This window comes from Brassica oleracea, chromosome C7 (assembly GCF_000695525.1).
Source record: "Brassica oleracea var. oleracea cultivar TO1000 chromosome C7, BOL, whole genome shotgun sequence".
NCBI classification, from domain to species: Eukaryota; Viridiplantae; Streptophyta; class Magnoliopsida; order Brassicales; family Brassicaceae; genus Brassica; species Brassica oleracea.
This window is the reverse complement of record NC_027754.1, coordinates 3,144,834-3,150,384: the sequence shown is the minus strand read 5'-3', so window position 1 is coordinate 3,150,384 and position 5,551 is coordinate 3,144,834. Positions and strand designations below refer to the sequence as shown.

General features: G+C 37.0%; 1 pseudogene; it reads right to left on the bottom strand.

The window, feature by feature from the left end:
- Positions 1 to 3,137: 3,137 nt before the first annotated feature.
- Positions 3,138 to 4,882, bottom strand: LOC106304805 (annotated as a pseudogene).
- Positions 4,883 to 5,551: the final 669 nt, after the last annotated feature.

The window sequence follows — 5,551 nt, the reverse complement described above, 5'->3', positions numbered from 1 at the left end:
AATTATAGAAAGATATGTCAATAATGTAACTGTATACATAATTATATAAAATAATGTGTTCTATTAATAAAATAAAATGTTAAAATTCTAAAAAGAAAAATGTTCAGATTATCCAATAACACACAAAAGAAAATTTTGATAGAATACTGTTGAAAGGAAGTAAGCAAACTTAGTTTTGATATAAACCCAAAAGAAAAGAATAATTATTATCATTTATATAACAGTTGACTAATATAAATATTAGAAAGAAGTGGTGTGGCCATCGATAATTATGGAAAGGAGGTTACAAAATACATGTTTTGACCAATAGATGGTAGTTATGGAAATACAGTTTTAATTTCAATTCAGTTTAAAAGTATTATGTTTTATTTCTTTTAGATTTGATAACATAGAAAAACAATTATTAGACTCAACATATATCAATTGGTCATACTTGTGTTTTAATAGAATAGATACATCAACTTATCCCTTTCTTGTTAATCAAGATGGTTTCGACGGATTGATCTCGATTGGTGAAGATGGGTTCGGAACGAGAATAATGGCCAGCGTTTGAAGTGTGTCTAGAAGAAATTAAGATTTTGAAAGCAAGTTTCCTAAACTAAGAGATCATTCATGTATCCCGGACGGAGAATTCAAGGACGGATAGTCTAGCATGCAGCTTCAGAAAACAATAGTATTTCGTCATTCACTTGGATGCGGAGTTACCAGTTTGGTTCACAAAGTCAGCATGAGTCTGTTTATGCTAATGAAAAAAATATTAATCAAATAGCCATTTAAAAAAATAATTTTTAAAATGTAAGTTATTTACAAAGGTGATATGCTGAGGTGGCAACACCACAATCTCTCTGCCCATTTAATAAATTCTCCTTGCTTCGCTAGAGAAATTACATCAAACTAGGTACCGCTAAACTTAACGGTGCAATCATAAGTATTTAGTGAAACTCACCTAACTACAAAAATAGAAGAAACTTAAGAACGTTATGCAGCATTTCCTGACACCGCTGCCTCCTGTGAAAGCAAAATGAAACAAATAGTTAAGCAATATATGCAAGAAAACAAACTAAAGAGATGTCCAACTCTAATTAGTACGAGCCTTTTTGGGATAAAAACCAAAAGTAAATCCATGTGGTTTTGCCTAAGGCCCCAAGTGGACAATATCATACTAATCGGATAATATAGAGTTGGACATGAGCTTTAACAATCCCAATAATTGGTATCAGAGACATGTTGACAAGAAATCTGCAAAAAGACCAAAATACCCTTCGAATAGGAATGAGACCCATCGAGTTAGGACTGGGAGGTGTGTGTGGCAGAGATCAAGTCAAAAGATCATAGAAGTCAGTTGTGCGACACGAGATGAATGTAATCCTTAGTTTGAGAGAGAGAATGTGAGATAACAAACTAAGTCCGATATTGGAGAATTAGACAAGGAGTGTCTAATATATAAAGGGATGTTCAACTCTAATTAGTACGAGGCCTTTTGGGATGAAAACCAAAAGTAAATCAATAAGAGCTTGCCTAAGGCCCAAAGTAAACAATATCGTACTAATCGGATAATATAGAGTTGGACATGGGCTTTAACAATCCCAGCAATATATATACCGTTGGCTATTCTATATATTCTCTCAATTTAAACGTAAGTTATACCTTGCCAATATTTAGCTTCTCAGGTAAACCTGAAGATGGATCAGAAGCAGGCTTTGAAAACCTAAGACCATCATTATAGCAGATTCTTAATACGGGTTTTTAGCTAAATGAGTGATTTAATTAAATCAAAAATAAATATAATTATAGTTACCGATCCTTAGTAAAGGATTTTGGCAACCGATCCTTAATAGGTCGTCTTCTTCTTCGACAGCGAAGGATGGACGGAGATCGCCAGATCTGGCTCGTTCCGGCGGGGGTTTGTTATGGCTCTCGAGTTCTACATGATGGTGCTGGAGTCCCGGAGATTCGGTGAAGAAGGTGAAGAAGATCGTTGAAGCGTTCGTTCTGCGACCGAAGATCGCCGCAGCGGTTGAAACGACGGCAGATAGGAGAAACGCCGGAGATATGAGTTCGCGGGAAGCGTTCTGCGCCGCCGGGATGAGGTCGATTCAGCTACTTAAGTGAACAAATTTTTTTATTTGTTTATCTATTGTTTGATTGCTCTGTTCAAAATGAGTTAGGTATCTGAAAGTCATTAGCTTTTTATGGTGGAACCCTTTCATGTGCTCGAAGTGAGTGGCTTTGTATATCATTTGATTTACTTAAGTAGTTTGGAGCATGATTTGTGTTTGCTATTGAATGATCATGTGTGTGAGCGGTTAAAGTCGTTAGCTTCTTATAGTGGAACCCTTTCCTGTTCTCAAAGTGCTTGTCCTCGTTTTATCATTTGACTCACTTGAATAAGTAATTTGAGACTTGGTTGGGTTTGCTATAGAGTTATCTTGCATTGTGCGGTTAAAGGCTATCTACGCTCATTCTCATGCTCTTTAGTAGACTAGTAGTGGTTGCCTGCTGGGGTAATTAAACTGTTTCAAGATTTTCTATCTTAATGTTCTCTTGCTATAGGGAAAAATAAGAAATGTTTATACGGTATGGTGTGTTGTCTTTGGACTCTGACTAAGATGAAATTAGCTTGTTCTCGAGTGACTACTTGGTTCCTTACGATAGGTTTTGTTAGGAACAGACTCACACACATGTACTGCTGGAGCATTTGGTCAGTTTGCTACAGGGATTGGAAACACTGATGCAGGCTTTTTGTGTTAGGCACTGGAAAAATCCTTCTCAAGGTGTGTTAAGAAATTTTTTTTTTTTTTTTAATTTTAAGAAACTCAAATTAAGAAAACTACCATTGTACCTCAAAAATTAGGTGATTCTTAACTAAAGTCCTTAGCTAAAATATATTAGTTAAATAGTCATTAAAGTATACTTAAGAAACCCACCTTATGGGTTTATAGGGATAATCATGCTCTAATAATGGAAAAATCACAAACCATATTATCCACACAGTGCTACAAAAGCCTCAGGTACAAGATCATTCGTGTTGCATTGAAAACTACCTAAGTGCCCTAGCTTTGCGTTTATCATCCTCAACATAATCAACTTTAGTATCGTTCCCAAAACGTGCGAGCCTAGCTTTCTTCTTTGCCTCTTCTCCCTCAGGGTTATCCACTTTAGTAGCGGATGATGATGCATGAACATTATAGAAAATTGCGTCATTTGAACTCAATGGAGACATTATTGTTTGGAGAAAGTGTCCCAACCATCAGAAGCCGCTCCCTTTGTTCATCACTAAAGTAAGAATCTCCCAACCGTACAACGATCTTCTCTAGTCTCTTTGCGTTTCTCAGCACCAATCTCAGGAACGAATCTAAGAGTTTCAGTGCATCATTACAATCCGACATGGAATACATTCGGCTTGTGGTAGGAAACACCTCATGCTTTGATCTCCAACATGTGTCTGAATCCAAGCCTTGTGATATTCTTAAATACGCGTCCAAATCAGCATCCTGTAGAGCATAGAACATGTTACTCCAAAGCATACTACGGGTGTTTTTTTACGAAAAATATAATTCCTATATACTGATTAGCATAACAAGGAGTTAGAGACATGGTTCGTCTCTTTATGGAATATTCCAAGAAAATAAACGAGGTTTTTGGTGAAGATACCGTGATATAGCTCACGTATGTTGCGTGTACTTCAAGCTTCTTCAATCCAGGTGAATTTTGTAGTAACCTTGCTATGCTAGGAATAACAGATCGAGCAAAATTTGTCTGAACAGTCAAAGATTGGACCTTGAGCTTCGGTAAACGAACACCACAGAGCATGGCGAGAGATAGAATCTAGCACAATGATGAAAAGGTCAAAATAATTAATGGAACATAAATAAATAAATAAAAACGAAACAAGTTAATATAGGGTGCAAACATATAATACCTGAAGAAGGTAACCCCCACAAAACGTAAGCCTTTCTACGTTTTGCAATTTTGCTAGCATCTTAAGCACAATGGTCTGAAGAACATCAGCATATTATTGAAAACCAGCCTTGAAAGGACGGTACCTGTTCAAGCCAATGCAAAGGATAGCATCGGCCAGAGAGGAGACATCCACTAAAGTACATGGTGCCACATCAGAGTTTTTCAAATTCAAATAATGGATGTGCGGTGCTACAATCTCCATCTGACCTGAACGCTGGGACTAGCCATATATTTCTAGTGCTCTCAGACTCGGTGATTTACTAAGATCAAGACGCTTAAGTAAACCACCACAGTAAAACAATTGCAAGGTTTCAAGATTTGGAGAGCCAGAGAGAATATTAGCAATAGATTCATCATAGAGACTACAACTACTCAATGTCAACCTCCTTAGGAAGTTCCAAGACACAGTGCATCCAGGAAGCATATCAAAATCCACCAATTTGAGTTGCCTTAAGGAGGAACTAAGGTAGAAGCTATCCGGGAAACCATAAGTCTCGTAACCAAAAAAAACGGCCGGTGAGAGACAGCTCCCCCCACATTGCGAGACATAGCGAACTCGACCCAGCTATTAAACTGGGGCTCAGTGACTTTATGGGTCACACGAAGTTTAAAACTCATGATTTTCAGTCTCCTGTAGGAAAGCAAGGTTTGGTCTATCCCCTTACCGGTCGTTCTAAGGTGGAGACAAGGTAATTCACACCATGCATGCCTCCACCGTCTGGACAAGACGGACGTTCTGATGGCGAGATCGATGGGAATAAAGGATAGAATATGGTTGAGGATCTCATCTGGCATAGATTTTATGAAATCTGCTCCTTCGATAACTTGTTGGATTTTGCGGTGGGGGTTTAATATACGACGTTGTCGACGGCTACGTTTCCCTCGCCTTTTCGCCATGGTAACTATGATTAGGTTTTATTTTGTTTACACGAAATTTATAAAAGTATTTTGTATAGATGATATTGTTGGAATGAAAAACTTTGTAGAGATGGAGAAAGTGTTTAAGTGTTTGAAGATAAATAAATTTTGTGAAGAAGAAAGTTTTTATAACTCAGAAGATAGTTAGATGATTCTTACAAACTTGGATATTTCTTGATGATACAAAATGAAAGAAGAGTAGAGGTATTTATAGCCTCCAAAGTACAAAATATCTCAAATATTATCATTCTAATTCTAGATAATTCTACTTAAATATCTAGATAATTTTATCCTAATTATCTAGATAATTCTACCAAAATATCTAGATATTTATCTTATGGAGGTGGAAGACTTTTCTAGATTTTGGGTTGGGCTAAACATGATTAGTGACTTGTTAGCCTAATAATATGATCCAAATCAAGTTTACTTTTCAACAACCCCCTCTTAAACTTGATTTGGTTACTCCGAGTAAGCTCTTCATCTTGATAAAGTCTTCTCGCTTGAGTGGCTTGGTGAAGATATCAGCTACTTGATCATTTGTCTTCACATACTCCAACTGCACATCCATCTTGGTAACACATTCTCGAATGTAGTGATAACGAGTATCGATGTGCTTACTCCGGTCATGGAAGACTGGATTCTTCGCCAATGCTATTGCCGACTTGTTATC